The sequence below is a fragment of the Apteryx mantelli genome, chromosome 18, assembly GCF_036417845.1.
Source record: "Apteryx mantelli isolate bAptMan1 chromosome 18, bAptMan1.hap1, whole genome shotgun sequence".
NCBI classification, from domain to species: Eukaryota; Metazoa; Chordata; class Aves; order Apterygiformes; family Apterygidae; genus Apteryx; species Apteryx mantelli.
This window is the reverse complement of record NC_089995.1, coordinates 1,356,564-1,370,945: the sequence shown is the minus strand read 5'-3', so window position 1 is coordinate 1,370,945 and position 14,382 is coordinate 1,356,564. Positions and strand designations below refer to the sequence as shown.

The window sequence follows — 14,382 nt, the reverse complement described above, 5'->3', positions numbered from 1 at the left end:
TCACACAAGCCTGGTGAAGCACTGAAAGCTCTCTTGTTTGTGCCTAGCTCCAACTGTACATTAATCCCCAGTCAGCCTAAGGGGCTGGCACATTCCTGGGAACAAGCAGGACCCAAAGGGCTGCTGCCTAGCGGCAACTCACACACTAGGCTGCTTTGGGACTGGCTTCCTCCTGCTCCTGTCTCACAGCTGCCTGCTGGGCTGCTGCTACCACCTGGAAATCCTGCTGCCAGCAAAGGCAGGGCTTTCCATCAGGACACATCATGAGGAGACATGGCCTGTTCCAATTTGAATACAAGGCTGAAAGAAAGCAGGATGCAAAAGGATTATTCTGACTTATTTTCAGGAAGGTAAACAAAGAGTGGCTAAGACAGCCTTTCTTACACAAGTGACCATTCCCTAAATGCCCACTCCCAGAGGGATCAGATCAGCACATTTTCATATTGCTGGAGCTAGTCAGACCAAGAATGAATCCAATCTTTAGACAGTGATAAGGCTACTCTCGTTCCATTACTGGTTCAGACTTTTTGAATACATAAGATGCCCATGAGATGACGGAAGAAACTTCATATTAACAAGCCAAAATTCTGAGATTATGAAACTGATTTAACATTAAAGCACTGATAGGTAAAAAGTCTCACCTCCTTTCAACAAAAGATATTCATTTCTGCTATTTTTCTAGCTGTAACGAAGACATACAGTACAGCTGAGGAAACAAAATAGTAACAACTTATTTTGGAGACTGTTTGGTAAACAGATGCATGGCCAGTGATCTAACCATGGGAACATTAACATGAGAGGCTGTGACAGGGAGCAGCAGAGTACTCCTAGGGTTATTTAACTACAAGCTTTCATCTGCTTGCATCATCTCCATCAGTAAATTTCCATCAGTCTGCAACACCAGCTGCTTATGCTGCAAGACACTTGGCACTCCAAATTCTTCCATTTCCCTTGGGTACCACAGGACTGTCCCCTCCTACTCTAACCACTACTGTAGGTTCCAACCATAGGATTGTTTAGAGGAGATGTTTCTACAACTAACTGTTAATTACATTAATTGACAAGACACCTGACTCAACTGCTATAGAGCCTGGTACAACTTGGGCCAGTTTTCCCAGCTGTTCCCCACAGTAGGGATGCCTTATCCTTGGGGAAAGAATGTAACAAGAGAAATGAATCACCTTATACACTTAAGCAAGATCCCACTTTAAGGGAATTTATTCCAAGACACAGTCTACTGATTTCAGTATGATTTGCCTACCATAGTAGGCTTCCTACACAGAAATCATTACTTAGAATGCCTTAAAAAGCTGTGTACAACTCATTCAGGCACCAAGAAAGCAAGGCAGGAAAATAAGAAATATGAGCAACATTAAAGGTAAGGTGTTTTGTACAAGTTAACACAGCAAGCATTAGTAAGTACAAGATCCATGAATAGAGGACCACACTCCACACCTGTGAGATCAAAGGAAGTGCTTTCTACAGACACACTGTACTGGATAGGCAATAGAATAGAGAATATTAACTCAGCCAAACTGTACATATGTTCTCTATTGCAATAGGATTGTTAGAACTGCAGGCCTAAAAGAGAGCAGCCAGAACTGGAAAAAATTAAGAAAAGGGTTATAAAAGCAGGCCAGGTAGTGAAAGCCATTCTGATCCTTTCCTTCCACTTTCTCCTTAAAACTCATTACCTTTCTCTATTCTCCATCATGCTCAGTGCTGAACCGCCCACAGCTTTAGCTGTTAAACATGACTACATGTCAACAACAAAATATAGAGCAGTGCAAAGCACAGGGAACCTGGCAGTCTACATAGAAGGGCAACAGCTTTAGAATTTGAAGTCTGCTTCTGAAGTTGAATGTTAACAGCAGACAGGAGAAGATTCACATAATCTGTGGTTTCTCTAGGTCAGAAAACTCACAGCACAAATCTCAGTATTCTGTTAATTTAAGTACCACTTTTCCTGACAGCCAGGACTATCTAACAGAAATACAGCATGCGTACCTCAAAACTGCTGTCCTATGGGACATGTAGGTCTCTAGGACAGCTCAGTCTCTTCCCCCAGCACTACTCAGTTTGGGTAAAGGTTTTAAAGGTGCTCTCTGTTCAGAACTGGGGTGCAGTGGGTGTTCATATGCTATGGCAATGCTGGAGGAAGAGTCTAGAAACATCTCCTCATTCAAAACACCTGAAATGGTTAAGTCTTTACAAGTCTGCAGGGAGTCTTAATCAGTAAATTCTGCACCTGCACAAAAGCATAGAAGTTTCATAGATGTGTGCACGCAATTTCAGGAAGACATTTGGTAGTTAGGACTTCACTGTCAAGCACCACCATCAACCAAGCTAAAAACCTTGAATTTCTTGTCTACAGACTTCAATCTGATCTTTCTCTTTGTTTGCCTCTGCAGTTACTATGAAGTGAGAGCATGATCTAGGAGAAATTTCAGTACTATAAATCTGCACAGTCATTGTAAGTCTCATTCTTCCAGATTACTACCTGTTTCATTAAGCTACATTACAGGATGCTTTGTCCTTCACCCGCCCAAAATCTTAAGAGTAACCACCCTTACTCCTACTTGTAACAATCTTCTCTGAATGCACAGAAAAGACACAGGAGGACTGCAGCATTTAGAGATAGGGCTGGCTACACAAATAACCTTGTAGTCCGAGTCCAGGATGTTAACAGAGAGCGCCTTCAGAAATTTGACTAACCAGAGAACTGCTTTATAGTTTAATGCAGCAATCCCTGCCAGAATGAGCAGATTTGCCTTGGAATTTGGCTCTTGCATGTTAGATGCAAGAAGCATCATAGGATTAGAGTTTTTAAATTATTTGACATTTTCTTTATATTTCACATATACAGTGCATATTTACCATGCATTAGTATCAGAACACTCATTAGCTTCTATTCGGAAGAATCTGCAGAGCTGAGCAGAGCTGCACTGTAGAGCTGAGAGCTCTACAGTGCAGAGAGCAATGGGATGGAGTAATAATGGCATCTGCAGTTTTAAAGCTAGCTTCAAGTCTGACTTACTACCTGTGATAACCAAGCTCCATGCTACTATGTTGCACTGTTATTTTGAATATTCAGGCCCTCAGCAGATAGGGAGGTTAACCTGTTGGCTCTCTGAAAGTGCCAAAGAAAGGAAAGATGACAAACCTAACCTAGGAGCAAGACAACAGAAGTCACAACTTCCACAGGGAAACTGTGTTTCATTTTTTCTTTATAACTAAGCATAACTTTCCCTACATCGTGAAGGTCTAGCTCTCCCCCTTCCCATTCCTGTTCCACTTACTGCTAGTGAACTCCTCAAAAGATACTGTACAGCCTAACAAGATAAGCAACAAGTACTTGCTGCTTCTCAAGGCAAGAAATATGACAGCAATAAGGAAACAGGTAACAGTTAAGCAATGGGAGTCTAAGCAGCATGTGAGCAGCTAGAATCACAGCACCTGAAACAGTCACAGCACCAGTGAACTTAGACATTTACAATGACTTTAAGACCAGTGGTCCAGGTTCTCACACCTTGATGCCTAACAGGCTACTATGTACCAGTTCAGGTGTGCAAACAAACATCCCAACTTTCTGGGAGTATTAACAATACTAGAAAAATTAGGTCTCCTATTCAGAGAGTGTTTGCATTCTAAATTTTCTCAGTGCTGCACATAGACTAGCTTATTGCACTAAAAAATACAAATACCATTGACACAAATGATTTGCCTCCTTGTGTCACCACTAGTTAGACAAGGAGATTTTTAAGACTGAAAGCAGTCAAGTGCCACCCTTGTACACTTGGTCCTCCCCTTCCATATGGCACTGTAGTAAGAAGTGGGGCTCAATATGATTGGAAAGAACCCAGGCAAGTGCAGACCTGATTCAGTAAGTAGCTTTCCTTTTGGTGAGGAATTGGAAAAGAATGGACAAGAAGGCTTATCGAAGAACAAATACGGAGAAGAAAAACAAAAAAAAATAGAAGGACTCCATCTCTTGCCAATTACTGACCAGCAGTTATTAGGAAGGGAAGAGACATTTACAAAAGTTCACCTACTGCATCATGATGAAACACTCAGGCTTCCAGATGTTCTCTGGTGACTTCACTCGTTTTAGTTATCTACTTAAGAGCACCTGATTGTTTTACAGGTCATCTACATTTCTGTACAATGGTTTGCTTTGAGCACAAATCTGTAACTTATCCTTCAACTCAGGGCAATGTTTGCAGGAGCTCTGCTTACCTTTAAGCAAGCATACATGGCCATTGCTTCTACAGGATCAGACAGCTCTAGTTTCAGAGTCTTTATCAGAGATCACATTAGACAACTTGATTTTCATCTTGAGGCCCTGGCTTGCAGCACATGATCTGCTGACTTGAGATCTGAACGCATACTTGGTGTCACAACTCTTAAATAACTATTGACGAAGGAATGCCTGAACTTCAGGACTGAAAAGGTGCCTAGACAAAGTGGTAGCAACTTTTTGTTATGTTACCTCTCAGGCAGAAATGCCATTTCCCTTAATATCTCAGATCTATTTCGCAGGGTCACCCTGTATAAGTTGTCAGTAGAACACTTGCCTTTTAAGTTTGGATACTGCTTACTGTTCTGTAGCTAAACATCTTCTTTAGCCAAATATATCTTTTGGAACTTGCCAGATGTGTCCTTATGTCTAAATTTCAGAGGACTCTGAAGAACACATTGATTTGCAGGATACTTTGTTTCTGTTCCTCTCCTCAAATGCTCAGCCCAGCTTGGCTACCTTTTCAGTTTTCTGCACTACATCACTTCTTATAAATGCCAAACCAGTTTGAGGGACTACATTCATTCAAGAATCCTGCAAGCACTGAGGAAAGGAGTTTGTGGTGGAGGAAGAGGATATCATACTACCAACAAACTACAAGGTTAAAGCAGCCACAAAGCCCAAGGTGGTTGGCATAGCCCTTCAGGTGTAAACAGATAAGAGGCTGCAAGCCATGAGTAAGGAAATCTGAAGTACTGGCATTCACATAACTGCAGAGAAAGAGGTGACTACCTCTCCTGCTAACCTGTTGCTCACCAATGCAGCACAGCGCTGACCTAGTCTTCTTTTGGCTGTGTAAAAGCAGCCAGGGAAGAACCTAGCAGAAAGCAAGTCACAGCAGCAAACACTAATCACTGAACTGTCACTCATAAGAGTTGCTCCTATTCAGCCATTCCAGGGTTGGAAGAATCCATTCCTCACTGGCAGGATTTACCTGTTAGATTTGATAGGGAGAGAAGAGAGAAGAGCTTCCAGGCTCCTCCAGAGGACTGAATTCTGTCAAATGCTTCATATTTTTGAAATAGGAGTACAGAAGCAGCCTGTACAGCATCTTCTGACAAACTTACTACATCTAATGGATTATTCAGAACCTGCTGGTGGAGATAATCTGACCATTGGATAATCTGCTATATACCTGGCATTCAAGCTTGCCAAAAATCATCATTGGCATAAGAACAAAGCAATTTAGAATACCAGATCAAGGATTCATCCACAGAATTATCCCCAATTAACTCCCATGGGCACATAAACAAGTTATGTGAATAAGGAACACCGTGCACAGACACTCTTATTCTGTGAGAACAGTCATTTCACAGCAACTCACTCCTATAATAAAGGAATTTGCTGGGGATAATTCTCTAGACAAACCCATGAGCAGAGACAGAAGGACTAGCTTCCTTCTAATAAGCAATCTATTCATAGCCTTTAATGGAAACCTCCAAGTACTCTGAAATTTGCTGTTTTACTGTACATAAGGGAAATGCATCTTACCCTTCCCAGAGATGAGGTAATATTCTGCACACACAGAAAACTGAAGACATGCTCAAAGAATATATATAAGCTTGCAAGTCATGCATAATTATAGATGAGCTATTAACTTTTCCTGAATGACATTTGTTTGCAGACTGCCATTCTGAACAATCTAATCTTAGACCTTTTCACATTCATTTTCTCCTCCAAAGTAACAATTTGGCTAGAAGTCTTAGAGTCGAATAATGTCAGTTTGGGTAGTTTCACATTCATTGCAGCAATTGGATAGCACAGATGTGACCAAAGTCAGGAGAGAACTAAAACACTTCCCACCCTCCTCGGCTTTTACCAACACTGAAGCATTTTAGCAAGTTATTTTATCTTGGGCCAGACAGCTAGCTACATTAAGATCAACAGTACTACAAATTAATGGAGATTCAAATGCAATTGGTCCTTCAGTCACAAGTCCTAGGTTTCCCTGAGAAAAACAGTACACTTACAAAGAGTTATAAGGGAATAGACATGGTAAAGAACAGTGTTTTCATGATAAGAGCTGCTCTAGCCTTTCATCTTAAAAAAGAAAACAAAAAGACAGCAATTCAGAAAGTAAATTAGAACAACAACAAAGAGTCTGCCAGACAAACTGCTGGAAAATATTTTTGATCCTTTCAAGAACACAGCTACAAATTTAATCTTTCACACTGAAAAAGTCATCTTATTTCAGCTTCCATGTTACATGAAATTTTATCCCCTTTGTCTGACTACAAGGGTGCTTAAAGCAAGTGAAGTGCAGGGAAGAGATGTACTCTCGTGCTTACCAAGTGGCAGCCCCAATAGATTACAACCCGAAGCAGTCCAAGCCAAATAGTGCAGGTGCAGTGTATGGGGCCTCTGCTGAATAGCAGGGGCCAGCACACAACAATACGGGAGAGTCCCATCTCACCCCCGAGCTTCAGATTCCACTCCACATACACAGGAAATCTGCATTCCTCTCTCCCTAATATCAGACACTAATACAAAAAAGTTACAGATACCATGCAATTACATGCAACATGGTTCTGTGATAGGTCTGACAAAGATCCTTCAAAAAAAAATTTGAAAAGCATTAGCCACCTCTTTGCCAGATCAAGCACCTAAGAACAGAGTCCTGCTTCCTATTAACACAGAGAGGATTAGTTAATATTTGAGTAGGCTGTTATGGCTCAGCACACACAGCACCTGGTACACTGTGCCATGCTCTCCACCAGTCAGACACCTTACAGAAAAATGGATAAAGCTGAGGACAAATCAATGGAAGAGACATTGTAGAAGCCAGGACACATTCTCATATATTGTCTCAGCAATGGCAAGCTGTGGCATTTCAGGAAAATAAGAGGAGTTCCCAGCATTTTGGAAAAGAGCACAGTGTTAAGCCATGAAAGAAGTCCAGTTCCCTGCTCTATTACCATCTTTGCTGAGCTCATACATGAGGGTATACAAGTCAAATCCTGTTGGCCTTCATGATCTCACCACATAGCTCTCAACAGCCCAGCTACTCCATTATGTGGTTAAAGTATTACCACAACACAACAAGCAACCTCTTGTAAGTTTTGAAGAGTTAGCAAGAGACCCCCAAAAGTTACTCAAACTGTCACCTTAGTGATATAGCAGCTTTTTTACTGATGTCAGAGATAACCAGACAAGCTCAGTGTACCTGTTACCCAGCCACAAAAAGCACCAAGCCAGTCATGCTGTGACTGGAATGCAGCCTAGCAGGTACTTAGGTTTTTGGAGTCACAAACATTTGTTAAAAGGGCTCAAGTGAAGCAGCACTGTGATAGCTGAAGACTTAGGGCTTTACAGCATGCCCCCCCCTTTTTTGGCCCCCGCCCTTTTTTTTTTTTTTTTTTTTTTAAGAAGTGAGCTCAACCCAGACATGGCAATGAATATAGTTTCTACAAAGTGGTTATATTACACCTTCTCCTCCCCCCCGCCCCCCTACACTACTGAAGCAACAACCTTAGAACTGCAGCTGTAGCTCAGCCACATTTAAGAGCTTTGTATCTTCCCAAAACCTATAGAGCTGTTGAGCACTCTCTTCCCAGCCACTGATTACCGAGTGAGGTGGAATATTAACAAGCGCCTCCCATCCACTCTTTAGTGATGCCATAGCTCATGACATCAGAATTATCTCCATGATGACAGAGCAACACAATTGAATCAGAACAGGAGGAGGCCAGTTAGAACCGGAACACTCTTTTTGTGGTTGAAACTGTAGTAATTGACAGAAATCAGAAAAGCTGTTATAACAAGTACACTGTTCCAGCAATAAAAGTCTTGCGTTCAGTTTGTCAGGTGAGCCTAAAACCCCCAAACCATGGCTAAGTGTTAAAAAAGCCCTTCTAAAACAAAAAATTCATTATATCATTAGCTTCTGCCCCAACTCCAAAGAACACTGAACATGGCCTGGATCAGGAGATACCATTTGTTCTCTGCCCTCAAGACAAGTTCTCTTCTCCATCATAACCACTGCCATCCCCCTGCCCCCCAGCACACACACATGCTTAGAAGGCTTCTTAGCTCATCACCCTTAAGCAAAACTTCCCAAGTAGCTTTCAACTTGCCACAGTAAGTGCCACAGGGAAGGGAAGAGGGGGAAAGCATACAGATGAAACCAATACAAGGCCACCAAATCATACAATGACTCTTGTCAACTGAGACTCCACCTTCAAGAAAGAAACACTCAAGATTTAAAAACCAGATAGTACAAACAAGATGGAGCCTCTAGGTAGCTACATCGTGTTTTCAACCTCCAAACCAATACAGGGCATAAAGGACCAATCTCTGCTGACATAAGTTAACATGCCCCCAAAAGCACCACAGCAACTTAAGCCAAATCTGATTCACTGGCTGTTTCTTTGCTGACTGATCTCCACTCTCCATCCTGTAATGCACATTAACCTGGAAAAACATGCTTCAGTCCAAGAGATAAGGTAACAGTTGTACTGCTCCAGAGCGACCTGGAGCAAGGCACAGCCAACAGCAAGCCCCCATGGCAGAACAGTTGTTTAGACTGTGTACCACAATCAGGCTTTATGCCTTAGGCACTTCTACTTTGTCTATAGACTCAATGAGGCAGCTGAGTACTAGCTGCATTCAAGGACATTTTCTTGTCCTTTTTTCTTCCTTCTTGAGCAAGCCCAAATGCTGCAGCAAGCCATGAATAAGCTAAGGGTACACTTTCTGAGAGTAAACTTGAAGATGTAACCACAGTATGAAGTCAGGCTACCTGGAGCGAGGACAGCTGCACTCAACACAGCAGCTCAAGCACAGCAATACTGAACACATTTGTGAATGGTGGTTAAGCTGTCAGGGGTAACACTGCTTCCCAGAGCTGCAGTAAGCAGGCTTATACTGCTCTTCTCCTGCAGTTTGGGGGGAAAAGCAGCATGTCATTCCCAGGCAGGGGAAATAGAGCACACACGTCAGCAGTACTGGCAAGCTTGCAGTATGTGGAGGCAGGGCAGTAATAAGGTTAGCAGCTGTTCTGTGATACAAGGTACCATCAGCTAAGTCTCAAACTGACCCAGCCTAAAAAAAGAAACGCTGAAAAGCATCACCCTCTAAGAGTTAGCATAAAACACAATTCACAAGTACCACTAACAACAAAAGCAGAAGCAGTTCTCAGCCATCAATACAAAGTGAGAGTCTTGGTATGCACCACTGGAAAAAAACAAAACACCTAGCTCATACATCAGTCTAGTAAAATTATTTGCAGGTGCAACAGCAGGACTTGAGTTAAAGCAATCAGTTACCTGAGTTACTGTTAGGATTAACCCAGCAATTAAAGACAAACCATCCTATGACACTTCTAAACAACCATGGGACAAAAGAACTTCCTCAAGCCACTGCCACCTGCAAATACTGCTAGTCCAAACAGTTGAGAAACGCACACTTACATGCTTGCAATTGTACAGCAGTATACCTGAGAGTCTCAGCTTTTCACATGCTATTATTTTACCTTTTGGAAAAGGTTTTAATCCATTCATCAACATGGTTTCAGTGTCATTAGTACATGAACTAGTTCATTTAGAGCTGCAATAACATCCATCTGCTGCGTGAACACATACTATTGCCCATACTCAAAGCAAGTTTTCTAACAGAGCAAGAACCAGAAGACAGCAGAAAACACGATTAAGCATGAACCAAATCTTGCACTAGGAAAAAGACTATCTAGAGATGAGAAAGAAACCTTGAGAAGCAAAAATAAGTTGGAAATAACCAGCCTCCAAAATTATTTATAGAGCTGCCTCCCCCAACACCCTAGATATTCACAGCCCTTAAAAAAAGAATCAAAGGGAAGCACACAAATGGCAGTGCCAGAAAAAAAGCAAAGAGTACTTTGAAGTTTACTGCTGTCACATCAACATTTTAAACAGTTGACCTAATTTTGCCCTTTGATTCACGAACAGTGCCTCATTAGTCTGAGTTTTGCTTAGCTCTACCACAGCAAGCACACAGTAACTCCGCTGACTTTGCTGGAGTCACACCACATGTACACTGGGATAACTAATGAGCATAGTGCTTTGCTTGGAGACTTCAGTAGGATGGATGCCAATCTGTGGTTGGACAGGACTGAGCGCAGAACTTTAAAGAGACAAAAAACCCCACTCACTTTCATCTGTGCTTTTTAAAGCTTTCTATTATTTCATTCAGCACTCAAGATGACAGGTTAGAAAGAATTTTGAGTTTTCTTTGCATGTTCAACAGCCCTCTATCTTTCCAGCTTAGCCACTGCCCCCGCACAGACTGACAGGAGAGGAGGCGGTATGTACCTGGTGTGGTATTGGCATAACTCACTGAAACACATGCACTTTTCCAAACCTAAACAGGGTTTTAGCCACCAGTTCAAAGACTCAATGCAAAAAGCAAGGCTTGCCCTTGTCTGGGTGTCTCCCTCTCGCACCACATTCACATCAGCACATGTTGAGCCCCAGAAGGGGATCGAGGGCTGGGCTGGGCCCACCCAAAAGCTGCTTTCTTCACACACAGGTAGTTGATCTGAACTGAGACCCCAGGGCCGGGCCCCACTAGCTCTTTATACCAGCTTTGTCCAGAGCAATCTCCCTCTTTCCAACATAAAACTACACAACTCGCGGAAGTTAAAGACAGTGCAAATATGCAGAACTCTTTGCAAATAACTGAAAAAACAGCCACGTTTGGAGCCTGCAGCGCCTGTGGGGCCTGTCAGCCTTCACAGCCAGGCAGGCAGCCAGCCGGGGCATCATCCGCCCGGGGCAGCGCAGCGGCGGCCCCGGGCCACCGCGGGGCCGGCTGCAGCGGGGCGGGCCCAGGGCGGCTGCCGCGGCGGGGCGGCCCGGCCGCCTGCACCCCGCGCCGCACTGTCCGCACACTGGCCCGGCAGCCTACCTCGCTTTACGGCCTACTGCAAAAGGGCCGCCCCAGCGGCGGCCGCAAAGCGCGGGCGGCGCGACGGGGAGCGGGGCCGGGCTCGGCACGCAGGCGCCCGCCGCGGCGGAGGCTCGCCGGGAACGGCGCTTGCGAGGGCCTTCCCCCAGCAGCGGGGACGATGAGGGCACCGGAGGCCCTGCGGTGTCACTCACGTATCGTCTCCAGGCGCGGCACGGGGCACCGAGAGCAGCCTTGGCAGTCCCCCGCATCCTGCCCCAGATCTGAGAGCCCAAGGACACCGCTGCTGCCTCCCCGGACCGCCAGGCACCGAGGGGCAAGGCTGCTACGCCTGAAAGTAACTCAGCCCAGCACTGCAATACCGTCATCTCAGTTAAGGTAGAAGCCCCTAGAAGAGGCAATTACAGTGAAGGCATGTTATCATCTGTAAGGCATTGCTAGCAAGTCAGCCTGCAGATTTTTGTGGAGACCGCAGAAGTGGGAACAATCTGTCTTTTCATACTTATGCAATTCAGTGCTATGAGAAATCCACTTTGTGGCACTTCACGCAAGAAAGTTCTGGCCATACCCCAACCTTCAACCCACTGTTTCCTGGAAGCCTGAACTGTTCCTTTTTATTGGAATTGCTTATCCTTCGGTCTCTCCTACTCCACCTATTTCTGAACAAACTAGAGGTTCATACTTCAGAATGGACTGGCTTCCTTTTACTTATGTTTAAAGTTTGCATATTTCTTCAATCATAATCACATTGAATCCTTGAAGCAGCCTGAAAATGAATTAAAGCATCAAGCAGAACAATAGCCAAAATAGCTAATGCACTGAAATAAAGGATTCCTTCATCTAGAGGTTGCATAATGACCCAGTAGGTTGGCTTAAACACAGGCCTGTTCTTGATCAACAAACATTTCCATTAGAAGCAAACAACTGCATCAGAATCCTTTATGTTTTGCACAACTGACAGGGCACAGCATTTGCAACAGCAGTTCACAGGTAGAGGACTGAAGACAGATGTATTCATACTGTTTTTTGTTTCCCCTCCCCCAAAGAGCTATAATTTTCCCCCAAGTAGCCTGATGGAGTATTTGACTCAATGAGCAAGAATGACTTCTGTGGAGAGCTGGATTGTAAAAGCCCACTTTTGCAGCCTTCACTTTCCAACCTGGAGCATTTTGTGGCACTCATCTCTGGTAAGCCTGTTAACAGAGTAGTGATAAAAGCTAATGTGCAGCATAATATTACTATTAGTGGCAGCCTCCAGAACGCCCAGGAAGATTGCAGGGTGACAGTGAGATGCAGACACTAGAAGCCACTGCCAAGTTCAAAGCAAAGCCTGACCAAGAGCAACAGCACTGCAGCCAACACAATAGGCTGCTGTTTAGTAGATCTCCACTTTCTGGTATCCAGGGTTTCCCTGCTCAAGGGCTTGCTCTTGGAGCACTGCAAGCTTGAGGGTCACTAAAGCTCAACACCTTTGATTCAAAGTAGACACTTTGTCCAGGACCAGAGCTCAATAGGTACAAACACTGTCAACACCCCCTTTCTTCCAAGGAATCAGAACAAACATCTGCTCAGGCACAAGGTGTGTGTGGGGGAAGTTCTCCAGCTCCATTTGTACCTACCTCCCTAAATGCAGCTTGACCCTGGGAGAGTCCCACTCAAAGATGCAGGGGGCTTGGCCTTGTACCAGCTCCACATTGCCAGGGAACTTGCTTTGCTCAGAGTAGCAGTGGTAAAAGGCCAACATTCTCAGCCCAGCATTGTTGCTAGAACAGCAGGTCAAACAAGAAAGTAATGTTAGCCTTTCAGTAAAGGAAGGGCACCAAAACTTGGAAAAGTTCCTGGACAGAAATGCTGTTATGACTCAGGACCCCATGTCTGGGCCAAACTGAGCAACTGAGGAAAGCCTCAGGGTTCCAACAAGGAAGAGAAGGCTTCGTAACAAGACAGTTATTGAAGTGACTTTACAGGAGGCAAGAAATACCAACTATACAATAGTGTGCTGACTCATGAGCTGTTCTGAGACACGCTATTCTCTACAACACCAGCACTCCAACTAGCCTGGCAACCTAAGAGTCAGTGGCTTGTACCAAGTGTTTTTAGAGGAGTTATGAACCCCCACGGGGACAATTCTGCACTTGCCTGCTCGCTGGGACACCTTCTCCAGCTTCAGACACCAGTAGTTGCCTTATGTATGATACTTAAAAGGGATGCAATACCTCTGCTTTAATTTCTCAATTTTAAGTTTCAGTTTAATGCAGTTTTAGATATTTCCACCCTGGGTAGGAAGTTGTAGGCTTGGAGATACCTCTTGTGAGCAGCAAATACCCTGCTGGGCCTATGTTCACAACTAGGTCCTCAACCACTCCCAAAAATATAAAAAACACAACACAAATAATCCTTTCAGAAATTTGACTAATCTCATGACAACTTGCATTAGAAATTCCCTTTTATCAGCTCTTAAATACCTGTCACTTTAATCAAGTATCACCTTGTCTGCCTAGCTGACAGTCATGCCACAATTAAGAATTTACCTTTGAAACTCACAACTCAATTTTCTTGGTCAACTTCAAACTAGAGAGACAACACAGTAGCTTAAGCTTTAATCTGTTAAAACCAGGTTTAAAGGAAAAAGAGCATGGCAGTGAAACCTGGACTTTTTAAATTAATAGCACTAAATAAGATGCACAACACTGATCATCAACATATCCTTGATGTAAATACTAGTGGAAATTTTTTAAATTTACACATCCTTACACTGTTTGCCTTTCGAGCACTGCTGCCTGATGCAGCGAGCTATAGCCTGTTTCAGTTTATTCCATTGTACAAAGATTTTTTTTTTTCCCCCCCACCAGTCTCTGTGTTGTGAGAAGAGCTGACAAGCTTAACCCAGGAAGACTCAGTATGGTAATGAGGATAATCAAGTTCCTGTGTGTACTGTCTGCTAAGAGGAAACAGCAGTGGGCAGGCTGTAGTACTTCAGCTCATGTAGGCATGAGACATCCTTCTTGTATCCCAGCATGTGCAACAGCCCCACTGCACCTTTAGTGGCAACTGCCCTGTGCAAGACCAAGCCTACAATCGGGTATGCCAGGGGAAGCAGGAGAGAATCAGAATTCAGCTATTTTCCTCCAGATTATTCAAATGCTGCACAAACAGGGCTGGCAGCACACAGTGACCAATAGTCCTGTCCTCTACAGAAGTCCATC

General features: G+C 43.8%; 1 protein-coding gene across 1 annotated transcript in view; it reads right to left on the bottom strand.

The window, feature by feature from the left end:
• Positions 1 to 14,382, bottom strand: part of DLGAP4 (DLG associated protein 4) — a 75,497-nt gene that overhangs the window by 27,456 nt on the left and 33,659 nt on the right. The window lies entirely within an intron of this gene.